At 39.8% G+C, this 13690-nt stretch overlaps 1 protein-coding gene across 2 annotated transcripts in view; it reads left to right on the top strand.

Moving 5' to 3' along the window:
- The window catches only part of LOC137665335 (BTB/POZ domain-containing protein 9-like), a 30845-nt gene extending 17651 nt beyond the window's left edge, over positions 1 to 13194 (top strand). Inside the window, exons 7-8 of one of the 2 annotated variants that reach the window (XR_011048484.1) lie at positions 8218 to 8269; positions 9464 to 13194. The gene's annotated coding sequence lies outside the window, so the exon portion shown is untranslated. Of the gene's footprint in view, positions 1 to 8217 lie in introns of both variants that reach the window. The other variant, XR_011048482.1, reaches the window with a different exon arrangement.
- The last annotated feature ends 496 nt before the right edge of the window (positions 13195 to 13690 follow it).

Below are 13690 nucleotides of genomic sequence, written 5' to 3'. Positions count from 1 at the left end.
TTTGCCTGGAATATGAGTCATAGAGAACATTATATTCTGAGTGTAAGACATGGCTAGGCAAGAAGGAAAGTGCAATAGTAATCTGGAGGATAAACTGAAGGAAGAAATAAGTAGGAATACACTGCAGTGATAGCAATACTGCATGAAGAACTACTTTAAGACTAAAAGCTAAGTTCTATCTTATCACTTTGAAAGCTATTCAAGTTAAGAGGCTCAAGGATTCTGCTGAGGGAATGAATCAGATCTCAAAGCCTGGCCTACAGTGCATGAGAGCATAGGACAAAGCATTCTCAGTCTGGGAGACCTGGCTCTGGAAAGAATTTTCAGTAGAAGTTAGATGAATCACGGTCTGAGCTCTCATGAGTCATTGCAAACCCTGCATTAACACTTGTAGACATTTACAATACTAACTGAAACTCCCAGTTCTCCCACAGAACAATGAGGATTAGCAGAAACAGTCTGGTCCAAAACAAAGCTTTGAAGAAAGTGAAATGTGAGAAAGGCCAGAGACTCAAAATTGAAACATCATTCATTGCTTCTATAAAGAACCCCCCAGAATTAGTGACGCCATTTCCATCTTCTCTGGTCACATGTAGACATTTTAGTGGTACTTAGACATTGTGGCAGAATGACAGTAGCAATGCTGGCATCTATCCCCACACACGGTAGTATCTTGGCTTGTGGTGGCAGCAGTTTCCATTTGCTCTTTTTTTTTGTGGACTAGGGTCACTCAGACCTCATCTGCACTTGGAACCATATGGTATTACTGTAACCATCATCAGTAACTGTTCAAAAGTAAGGACACCAGAAACACAAAAGCATGTCAGGACTGAGATGGGGAAAGCTGTGGGCATATCTGAGTGACAGCAGGACAAAGCAGACAAACTGCCAGTGCACAATTAATTACATTTTACCTGTACTGCTTGCCAAATGCAGTCCTATGCAGTGTCATTAACAGAATCCAGTCTTAATAAATGTCATCTGTGTAGAGTATTCACAGGCCCTGCTTTGACACATCTATTACTGACATTACACAAGTCCTGCTTTGAGTCATTTTTGATTGAATGTGCTGATACAGACTGCAGCCAGAGCTGCACATACTACTTCCACAGGACTTTTGGAAAAATATTTCTTGCAGCAATAACCTGGTCAAAAGATGCATCTAGTATTTGACTTGCTGCTATATTTAAATCTACTCACTTATGCTTTCAGCAAACAAAGCAATTCCCCCACACACTTCGGTGCACTCTGCCTAAATTTTTTGTATTGCTGTGCATATGCCCTCTGAATTTTGGCTTGGCAATGTATGAAGCTAGGAACTCTCTCAAGGCTATTAGTTTTATTTAGATTCCATTCAGATTTTAAATTTATGGGTGGGCTTTGATTTATCTGGCTTGATTCAATGCCCAGTGAAGTCAACGGAAAGTTCCTATTGACCTAAAAGGAAGTTGATTGAGGCACTTTTGTGTGCCTGGTTTGAGCTGACATTAAAGTTCTTTTCTTCCATTAGCTTCCCCATATTTAAAGTGAGTTAGGAACTGTGAAAAAGTACTGAACTGTTTTCTGAATGCAGAGATGTGAAAAAAAAGCATTGTTCATGAGGGTCTGCCTCAGCTCTCACTGAAATCAGCAGAAGCTATTTACTGGGTGGAAGCTGAGGTAGAGCTGAGCATCAGAACTACATTTATGCCAGGATTTATTCCAGAAAGTGAAAACCTAATGTAAAAAACAGATGGTTTTGCCCTTTCTGGGTCTTTATTGAGCGGGAGAGAAGGTAGGACCCCAGTGCTGTTCACAATTGCATGAATTTCATGAAATGCAATCCATTGATTTAAGTTTCCAGAGTTCTGCGAAACTCTCAGCTTTCATCTTAAAAAAGGAAGTCCATTTTCTTGAAAAGCTGCAAGGCAGGCAATTATACAGCATCCCTATACAACCTATTTTAGCACTTTCTATAATCAAGTGATGAAAATAAATCAGCCTAATTTGCAGCAAGGAAGATATATGTTTTAACATATGAAATATGCTACTGTTGTAAGGATGAAGAACAGCTGAGCACTACATCTCTTATAATATCTATTCACGCATTGGAAAATTGTTAAAATTTTTACCCATAACCTTGTTTTTTTTAAGTGAAGAAACTAATTCCTTAAGCTTTGCTTTAAGTTGTGTTTTCTAAAATCTGCCATCAGGACAAAGTTTTCCAACTGAGTCTTTAAAAGGATCAAGTAGAGCAGAATAATTACTTTCCTTGTTTAAAATATGACAGCCCTGTTCATTCATCCCAGAACGACACTATTTAGTTGACTCATCTGTAGTTTGTAAAATACTTTTGTTCCCACATACTTTTCTGCTGTACTGCTACATAGGTAGTTATTTTTTGTATACACATCTACAATTTCTCTCTTCCTTGCTAGGCTAGTTACCCTGTTAAAGAAGAAAACTAGACTTGTTCATCTAATGACAGATTGGGGGCAGGGGGGAGGTTGTGGGTGGACACTTATCAGTGCCTTATCTTGGCTCTCACATACTCATTCTTCGACGTTTTATGCCAAAACTCTCCAGGGCATGAAGTTAGGCCGATGCATGTATCATTTCTGACTTTATCTGTGGAGCTGAATGCGTACCATTTCTCTTTTCCAGACCTTGTAGATATCTATAAAATGACTGCCAAAGCTTCAGAGATTAATTTCAGCTAATTGCTTGAGTAAAAGGAAAATCAATAATGTCATACTTCAGGCGAATGGCAAAATCAGAGCGCAATTGCAGATTATATACTGTTTGATCCAGAACAGCCACTGCTATACATAAAGATGTTGTCTCAAATTAATGAACAGACTTTACCTTGCTCTGATTTGGCCAGTACAGAGCCTCACAAGTTCCCTCTGCATACCAAGCGGGGCGAGCCTGGCACAGCTCATGCTGGTACTGGGAGCCCCACACCAGTTCTGCTAGCTTTACAATTTTCTTTGTAATGAACATTTTCCAAACACAGTACAAGACCAATTACATAATAGCATGGGTTAAAGTGCAAATGTGTCATTAAGGAAAGCCTGGATGGTTGGAGGGGCAAGATACATGAATCAAGACTCAGGAAAATAGGCTGTTTAGCATCGCTCAAAGGCAGCTTCAGTTGGATGCGGGATGCAAGGAGGGGGAGCTGGGCCAGGACTGGACCAGGCAAGCATGGGGTCTGGGGTGCCAGGCAGTGTGCAGCTGAGTTGAGGGGCAGGCAGCTCTGCCACGCCACATGGAGCCATGCTGTGCTGGGCCATGATGGCACTGTGCTATGCCATACCGCATTGTACCATGCCATGCTGCGCTGGCATGTCCCATACCAGGACAGGCCATACCCAGCTGTGACAGGTCATGCCATACCGGCTATGCTGGGCTATACTGGGCTGACAGCCCCCACAATCTCACTAGCAGGCTGGGGGATGACAAGGGGAGGCAGGGATGCCCCAGGAGTGGCAAGTTGTCCTTCAGGCAAAGGCACCTATGGGGCAGCATGGCCCTTTCTCAGCTGCAGGCAAGCCCATCTGGCTGGCACCACACTGCTCTTACCTCCACTGCTTTTTGCTCTCCCATTGGTGATTGAGTATTCCTCCCCTAGATTTCCCTCTTCCTAATTTCTCCATCCTAGACAGTATTGGAAGAAAGTGTTATCTGTAATAGGAAATTAGTTGTTGAGATCAAGGGTGTTTGGATTTTCCTGGCTCAAATTGCTGCAAATAAATAGATCCAGGTTTCACTCAGTAAGGTCTTCACCTTCTGATGGAAAGTTTTGAGATCTGTGTAAAGACAGCCTTTCCCCAAAAGAGATAAATTTCAGTAGACGTCAACTAGGAGAAAGTTGTGATAATAGGATTCTTTTCTACCTACTCCCTTGCTAGTCAAGTTGCTGTAAACAGAGGTTCTTTTTCCTGTCAGAAGGTCCTAAACTTAAGGATGTCCTGTTCTAGCAGGCCCACCGAGGAGGGCTCTCAGAGCCTCCTCTTGCGTTGGTTTTAATGTCAGATGCAAAAAGGAGTGAGCCTTCTGGGGCTGCTGGTGCCACCATCTTGGGGACGCTCTAGAGCTTAGCAGGACATTCAGACCAGTTATATCCCCATCCTGCCATAGGGCCAGAGGGCCCCTGGGCAGTAATTGTAATTTCCTAGATATGAACCTCTTCAGGATCTTCCCCGCCCATTGTCTCCTGCAGTATGTGAAATATGCCCTACAGGTCTGAGCTGTAACATTACAGCACATGCCTCCCACGGCCAGGAAAATCTGCCATTCCTGATACAAAGGATGGAGCTAGGGGCTGGCTGGTTTCCTCTGTTCTGAACGGCACCGTATTCCTACTTCTTGAGAAATCATTTTTACTTAATGAGATACCCTCTTGCTATAACGGCCTATTTTAACTCATGGGCCTAACACATCAGACATGTAAAGAATCTTTTTAATGGATTTTTTTTTTTCCTTTTTTAAAAGGACCTGCTTCCAAAACTGCCCAGGGTTTTTATTTCCTTTTCTCCATTTTTAATAATATGGATGATAAATAATCTGAACTTTATTCCCTCAGATTACATTTGTATGCTTTAAAGTCTTCATTTTCCTTTGGAAATCCATTGCACACATTAGTTCTACCATTGCTATTGTTGTTTTTAATTCCGGATATGCACATAGCAGTAGGTTAGAAAGTCCTCCTATTATTTCTTCTGTTGGAAGTATGTCAAGGATAAGCCTTTTAGCAGGGGTCCTTTATGACTCAGTATTTAAAGACCAACTAAAAAAGCCATCTCCATGCAAACAGAAAAATCAGCAAGTAGTTACAAACATATTTGTCATTACTGAAATGAAAATAAGAACAAACACCAACACACACAATTTTGTTTATCCTCCATCCTGAGAACCTATTCCAGACCCACCTTTTTATATGCTTCCCCTTCAATTATGTATGATAATTTGATACTAAAAACAAAGGCCAGATCTCGAAAGTGTTTACATGTATGTATTATCTCTGTTCACATGGAATTTGCCTGGGCTAACATGGTTAAAGCGATACTGGTGCCAAAGTGTCCACGGAACCGGGTCATATATCAGGTCAGAAAGCACTCATGGACAGTGCTCTTGAGACCAAAAAATATCTAGGAGCAGCTTAAAAAAATGAACATTTAGCATGTGATGAGAAGAGAGATTTGCAGAGCTCATCCTTTGTACTTAGTCTGACTGTGCTTTCCCTTTCTTTTGCTAAGGTCATCTGGCATTTACCTCTGTTTTTCCCCTGGCAAGCTGCTCAGTTCTTTGGCCAGTTTAAGGCTATGATAATACTATAACATTGTGAATAATTGTTAAAGGCATTTTTTAGGCAGTACTGCAGCTATGACTTAAGGGAACGATTTGAATGAAGAAAATAGGAGATAAGCTGCAGGGAAGAAGTACGTACAAAAGAAAGGTACATTGTGGAAAATGTGAAAATTGCTTTACTCAAAAAATCTCCTTCAATAAATTGCATCTTCTTCTGCTCAGTTTCTCTAATACTAGAAAATTTCCTTCGTCTCAAATAAATACTCATTCTTTTTTATCACTGCTTTCTGGGATGCGCACTTCTATTTGTGAGACTGAAAATAATGACTTATTTCTCTCATTTCATGCAGGGATTGCGGCTTCTGTGTGTCAACTTGATTTTGCTCTCAATATAATTCATGTGCTTGTGCTGCATTGTGCATGGGAGACATATTTTCTCATCCCCTCACCTCAGCACACTCACTACTTGTAAACTTGGGATTCTAGTTTGATTTTTCAGAGTTTATTTGATTTTTTTTTCTGTATAACAAATCCATATCATTTGTCAAAATATTGAAAAATTACCTTAGGAGTATTGTTAAGACTTCACATTTAGAAGGGCATGTCACTGTGCCTTGATTTGCAATCACTAAAACAAAACACTTAAAAAAATCAAGCTTAATCCTAGAAATTTATCACATTGTGATCAGGACTGAAACTGGTGAGAACTCAAATGCAGTGATATCTCAGCAAGATTCAGATCCAGGTGAACAGTTCAAGGCTGGAAATGTACCTGAGTCACAGATTTGAACCTAGAGCAGAATCCTCACTTTCTTGGATGGATGGAAAAAGGAAAGGGCAGGTCTGGATGCAAACCCCCACTTCCTCCCAGAACTACTGAGTCTTTAGAGTAACCCCATAGGTTAACTGCAGGTTTCTTCATTAAAGCCATTTTCAAGGGTTGGAATGTACACCTGCATTTCCCATTCAGCAAATTTATCTTCAGCTCTGGTCTGTATGGCTCATTTGTTGCATTACAATCATAAATCCCTTTAGAGCAGAGTTTTCTGCTCTGAAGTCAGATATTTCCTTTCCAGTAAAGGCTCATCTCTGTCCTTTTAAGTACACTTAGTGATGCTGCCTTGATGAAGGTTATGATGAGATGATGACCATCAAGGTTATTGACAGGTTCTTCCTTTATAAGCACTTCCCTTCTTTTGAAAGTTAATTATTCTCCAGCTGTTTCATGGAAAAGATCTGTTTTTTGGTGTCTTGGATGTTGTGTTGAACAAAAAGAAATAAAACAGGAGATAATAGTAAAGACAATAAAGGAGGAAAAAATGCTGTTCTTAATGCCCAGCGAGGTAAACCAGATTAGCAAATACTCATCCTTAAAGGGATATGTAAAACAGTAGCTACTTAAGAAGGCAGTTTGAGGACCACGAAATGTGAAAGTAGTTGTATCTGTGGCATAAAGCAGTCCAGAGCTGGTCACTCTAGATATCCATCAAAAGTGATAGAGTTGTTACATTTATTTCTGTAGCTAAGTAGCTGAAAGCTGATGGCCTAGTAAGGGGTAAAGCTGCTGCTCTCCTTTAGGCATTCATAATTCCCACTGAAGTGAATGACTATAGCAGGAGTATTGCTCATGTAAACGCTACACAAGCTACACCAAGGAAGTATCTCTACCCAAAGTTAAACAAACTTAATCCAAATTTTACATTAACTGGCTTAATCTTGAGATCCTTCCACAACTGAAACTCCCACTGCATTTATTTGCTAGAATGACATTTAAACAAACAAGAATATTTTTTTTCTCTCCAGAACTTGCTTTTTTTTTTCCTTCAGCCATACACTTTGTCTATACACATGCCACTGAGCTAAAGCTTTCTCTGTTTGTGGCCCCAGTACTTACTCCATGTGAATCCTTGGCAGCTTGAATCATTCAGAATGTGCAAAAATATACCTGCCTGCTTTCCTCCTTACCAAAAATCCTACTTGTGATCCAGACATGCATAAACTGTGCCTCAAAGCAGACTGATTAGTAATTTGAATCACTGTTTTAATTATGATTTAATTTGGCAAATGAAAATTCCTGACTTGAATAGTTTATCATTTTCCATTCCCATGTTTGCATTACTTCCTGAAAAAAGTTAGATTCTCATTGATTAGTAATCTAGTGTTCATTTGCAGCAGAATGTAGCCTCCTCATTAAATTGGGTCTTCTTTTTGTTAATCAGTAAGACACGTTCTCTATATACACAAGCACTTATTTAACAAGACATATATTTGTTCATATTTCTAATGTTTATATTTTATGATGTTAGAAAAAGGTAGCTAATGTTTCTTAGAGTTGATTTCTTTTTGATTTCTGATTAGTGTTAAGTTACATTTAGGTGCGAATTAGAATTCAAATATAATACAAACACTCAGAATATTAAAGTAGTGTTTTATTAGCCAAATAAAATCAGGCTAAATTCCTAGCTATAGGAATAAAAAGGCTTGTCAAAACAAAATTTCCATTTAAAATGTCACCTGATCTTCATGAACTGAATGATTGTTCCTGGGCATTCCACCCTTCACAGTGTTAAAGCTAATTTTATTCTGAAACTGGTGGAAACTGAGTTTCTCAGCTTCTTAGCATCTCAGCTGTAAGGCATCTATACATGTGTATTGTTTACCTCTACAACTACCATGCTTTGTCTTACATAGATGACCTTTACAGAATTTCAGATGCAGTATTGAATTTCCTATTGGTATATTAATAGGAAGACATGCATGCTTGAAGACCACAGCTCAAGAGTTCGGTGTTTACAGTTTCTGACTTCCACCTATACTGCTGTGACCGTGGGCAGCCCTGTAGACTTGGCACAGAAATCCTCCTCAGTCTTTATTTAGATTTCACCTTTCCCTCTAGGACCACACTTACACCCTTTCTTTTTGCAGGTATGCATCAGATACTGATGAAGAAAGCGGTTGCACCACGCAAGCTTGCAAGGTAACTGGATGTATATAGACAACCAAATCTGTGGAATACTATCAGTTACGGTGCAAGAGGCAAGTCTCATTTTAAGAACTGAGACTGCGTGGTGTTGAACAACTAAAAGGGACAGATTCACAGCTATGACTTAAGTCTTGATACTGTGGTAGTGCTGTGCCTCCTTTGAGCCATGAAAAAACTTGCAGATAGCTCTGCAGTGTCTCCCAATCTGAAGAAGTGGAAAGACCTTCAGGGAGCAGCTGCAGTGTACACAGGTGAAACTCCACCTCCGTCTCAAGTTCTAGGAATACCTTCCCCTTCTCACAGGAGGCAAGGGTCTCTTACAGACAACAGGAACAGTGCCAATGATAGATTGCCTGTGGTTTGTTTATATCAGTAACAACGATTATGACAGAGATCGCAAAATAATTTTTAGTAGGAAATTAGGGTTATATAATATGATTTTATGATAGTTTATATAGTTATTTGCAGCTTTTTCATGGCAAGACTGTTTCATGCCACGGAAATGCTATCTTTTCTGACAGCATTTCCCAGTCAGACTTCTTGAAAGCCTGCACACAAAACACTTGCCATCATCTACAAGCAGAAAGAGATTGGCAGGAGAGTGTTCGCTGTGAGAGGTACCTAACTGAGGAGTTGGCACCTCACCCTGAACTGAAATAGCCTCATGGGCATGCTGCAAATATTTTCCTATTGCCCAGAGTTCTCAGTGGGGAGGGACTTGGCAGGAAGGTAAGGTCTGGATGAAGGGTAGGTTCTGTGATCTGTTTAGTTAAGATCTAACCACCAAGCGTACATATTTTACTGACAGCTGCTGATGGCCCTGCTGGTCATCTGCTAGGTTTGCCAGATTAGTTTTGTAAGCAGACCAGGGATACCTGTAACTTTCAGACTAGTGCCTCTTTCTGGATAGAAAAAAAAAGATTTCTCACAAGCGAGCAGCTCTCCTTTCTGTTGAAGGGGCTGAGGCTCAAATAATGAGCATACTCCATACCTTTGAAAAAATGGTCCACATACCAAAGAGCCAAAAATAATGTTTGCCAGAGACCTTACTATATTCCTACTGTACTCTGAACTGCAACAAACGCACTGTGATATTGGAGGTTGCTTTATAATTGTGATCGCAAGGCTGGTAATGTACTGGAAATAGATCACACTGGTAAAATATGATCTCTTTGTTTTGGCTGACAGATATCTCACAGAAATAGCAGAAGTTTTCATAGACTGACTTCAGAAGATTGTAACTACATTTATAAACTACATGGATTAACATAAGTGTGTGCTGGTGTAACTCCGGCCTGACAAAGACTGGGTTGGAGGGGAGGAGCAAATGGGTTCAACCATAGCTGAACCACAGAATGTGAGGCATGTACTTCACTGGCTTATGCTAACAGGACTGTGAGTCCCTAATGCCTTCTTTCAATGCACCCCAGAACTGCCCTAACAGTCACGTAATCTAAACTGCAATAGCAGCTGAGTATTAAAAAAAAAAACAAACAAACCACAACCCAAAATATTTTGAGAGTTCTACAAAGAATATAGTAATGGTAACTACTATATAAGATATCATAAATAGGCCTGGATGTCTAACTAATTTTTAATCAGATTACATATGGTGGTGTACAATCATTCATATTCACTAATAGACAGGCTAACACCCTTTTAAATACTCAGAGCTTTAGAGCTGACAGCCCAGCGCTCCTCATTAGCACTACACTTACTGGCTTTCCAAAGCATTAAAGAAATGCTTCTAACACAAGAGCTCAGTTACTTGGTGTTAGAATTTGATGGCATGTAGCTGGTGTGCAGTAGGACCATCGCAATGTTATTCCACAAGTACTGGCAGTAACAGCAGGGTTTGCAAGATTCTACTTTTCTTCCTCTATTTTAAGAGCAGCTTACAAACCAGATTTCTCTTACAGTCATTGAAGCTCTGAAAGCTGCTGGGTTGCTCACAGTTGTAGAAATAAAATAATTCCTGATGTTTAATCATAGTGCCTGCTATTAAAAAGTCAGGAACAGCTACACAGTCCCAGTGTATCACTTGTCTTCTCCCTTTTGGGAGATTTTAGGGGAGATTTTTAGCCAACTCCCAAAGCTGATTTTGCTAACGATCCAGATACCATGACCTTCGTGAAGTCATTTGCAGCTAGCTCAGCAAAAGAGACGTCAGTGTTCCAGTGCTTCATTGTTAGGCCAATTCATGTGCAATGGGATCTTCAGCCTTGAGATGGGCACTGCAGCTTTTCTGAGCCTGTGTGTTGTTGGGGGCTGAAGGATGAGATCCTCAAAAGGCAACAATCTGAGCGAGAAGGTACCTAAGCTGTGTTAAGGTCTTAATGCTTAAAGGTTGCTAGGTACCAAACTCCCAAGACTAAGAAGAGAAATATGTCTTCAGTCAGACTTTCACCATGAACCTCATTCTAGAGATAAAAGGCAGATCATTCTTATAGGAAAGAGGAATACACAGTGAGTGATACATGGGTTTTCTGATTAACTGAAGCATGTTTAAATATTGACTACTGAAAAACAGCAGTTAATTGCAGAGCTGTTGTCAGAAGATAAGAATGACACTCCTGTGAACTTTTATCCAGACTTATAATATTTTAGAATATTAAACTAAGGTTGAATATTTAACAAATCACTTTGTGGACACATATGCATGGTTTGCATATGCGGACACATATGTCAACACATTGCTCAGTGTTGACAAACAGCAGGACAGTCATCAGTGTCATTCTTGCAGTCTTGCAAGAAGATCCAAAATCCAAGGAAGAATTTTCTCATGCTGATCAAGAATTAAATGGAAACAGATTCTGAATCACAGTTTGACAGCACTAACAGAAAAAACAATTGCCAGACACTGATTACTATATGAGGTATGTTTGTGTTATGTTTGGAGAATCTGTACAAGAGAAACAGCTATTTCACAGCTTTGTTCTCACTTCTCATCAGTACCTTGCAGTCTCCTACAATTCTTGCTAAAGGATGAAAGTATTTAATTCATAGCTACCCAACAAAAAACAGACAAGGTGTTCTCTCACTGTTCACGGCATAATGCCACTGTAACACTTCACTAGCTGGAATCTAAAACGACCTACTCATCCCCACACAAGAAATCAAAAACAAACCAACTCATCCTAATGACTAACAAAGTCTACAGAAGACAAACTTAACTACACATCCCTGAGGACACTCAGACATTACCCAGATTTCAGGAAGAGCTGCATGACCACACACCTTTTGAGGATCCAGACCCCTAATCCTTGCTCCTGGGGATTCTGTCCCATTTCAAAGGATTCTATGGGTTACTTTCCAAAATATGCTTTGACCAAAAGAACACGTCTCTCGAGCCGGCATTCCCCCTATGAACAGCCATAAGATACAAGCTTGATGTAATCTGCTTGTACACTGTCCTCTATACATTCTGGCTGGCAGAATTAGAGTGCAAGCTAAAATACCCAGGTGGCATGGCACAACAAGCATGCCACAGTGCTTCAGAAACTGCTGCCTGGTAAGCTGCCCTTTAGAAGTCATAGGTTTCGGTTTTGGTTTGGGTTGGGTTTTTTTTCGCTGGAAAAACAGCGAGGCAATTATGTGCCCATTCCTAAAAGTCAATAGCAGAAATTTGGTTAAGTGGACTCCAGTGAAATACAGGTAAGTGGCTGCAGAGAGCCGTTCTCCTCCAGAACTGCCCCTTTTCTCCACAGAAATGCTGCTACATCCTGAAATTAGGACTCCCAAATACATGTTGAAATGTTACGGGGCCTTCTGCAGGATTCAGAGAGGACAAAGCTGTATTTGTTTAGCCCTCAAAAAATATTTTTAATCCTTTTCCTTAACCTAAAGCAATTTCCTAGGACAGATTTGAAAAGGGCTGAATGATATACCGTACCATGCAATGTGTATATTATAGTAAGTCAGTACTGGACTATCAGCCTGTTTTGATATAGAGAAAATACTCAGTCATAAGTTAACAGGCTGCGTCGTTCCTCCCGAGAAGGTTACTTATTTATCACTAGCTGGAAATTCCAGCTCAGAAGTCCTGTTCGCCACTTTTTGAAGGGAATGCAGAACGAACAAGGTAACATGATGCTGTTTATTAAGATCTCTGGGATCAAATGGTCTTTCAGATCCTTATGCACAGGGAAAAGATCAGCTGCTATTGTATTGCTATTTACCTGCTAGTGGCAAGCTGCATTTTTATTGGACTTTTACTGGAGATAAACCTGCAGTATCTGTAAATCAGATAGAACAAGTGGCACTTTTTATATACCATCACTAATACACCACATTTTGTACCTTATTCATACTGTGCAGTACCTTATTACACAGCTTGATGTGAATACCCATTCTCAATGAAACCAGTTCAATGGGAATTAGGTTCCTAACTACATTTAAATATTTGCACCTCTGAACCAAACTAGGAGCAATACTTGCAGAAAAAGATACTGCTCTACATAAAGAAAAGTGGCAAAATCTAACTGTTAACCTGAATTTGAATCAAAAGTTTATCTTCCTATAGATGTTTGAGTTTTTTCCTATTATTGATTTATTTTAATACCTGCTCTTTCTTCAGCATTCTTAGTTTTACCCATTCTATAAATACATTTTTCACATGCAAATGTACTTTGAGATATAGTTGTGTGTTCCTCAATGCACTGTAATCCTGTTGACCCAGGATTGGGTATTCTTGCAAAAATGTTGTCCTATAACAACCTGGATATGCCTTCATCTTTGGCAGAATTGGGATAATATATCATAACCCATAGGTGTCCAAATAAGAACAAGCTGAACTAATAGTTTTATGTATGAAATGTTCAATAAATACCACATTTCCTGCCTAACTTCAATCAACGCTGAAAGCTGAACAATTGTATAGAGAAAGTGTTTACACAAATAAAACAGCTGTATAGCCCGAAGTATTAAGTATTGGTGGTCAAACTTACCGCGCGCACACACACATATAAAATGTTATGGAAAACTCTTTGAATGGACCTTGAGGGAAAAAAGATCCCATATGAAAACTATTCTCTATTTGTTTTCCAAATTAACTAATTCCTTCATTAAAGGGGTTCTTGTGTCAAACTCTTGTCTTAGTCTGCCCTGGTCATACAGGTATCAAAAGTATTACACACACACAAGACACACAGAGACAAGTCATCTCTTAGCAATCAGCATACACTACATTTTTTTTAAATGAGTTCTAACCCCAAACTGACATCAACTTCCTCAGCAGCCTTGGACAAATCAGCTGAATGGTTCGTTCTTACCTACCTTGCGTGGCATTGTGAGGGAAAATTAACGCTTATCAAGTGCTGACAGAAGCATGCGCTTGTGCTCCACACAGTTCTACTTTTGCTAGTACTACAATTTCCTCCCTCAATCTAAGCATTGATTTTTCATTAGAAATATAAA

Source organism: Nyctibius grandis, chromosome 1 (assembly GCF_013368605.1).
Source record: "Nyctibius grandis isolate bNycGra1 chromosome 1, bNycGra1.pri, whole genome shotgun sequence".
Lineage (NCBI taxonomy): Eukaryota > Metazoa > Chordata > Aves > Nyctibiiformes > Nyctibiidae > Nyctibius > Nyctibius grandis.
Note: the sequence above shows the minus strand (reverse complement) of the source record. Positions and strands in the feature narration are given on the sequence as shown.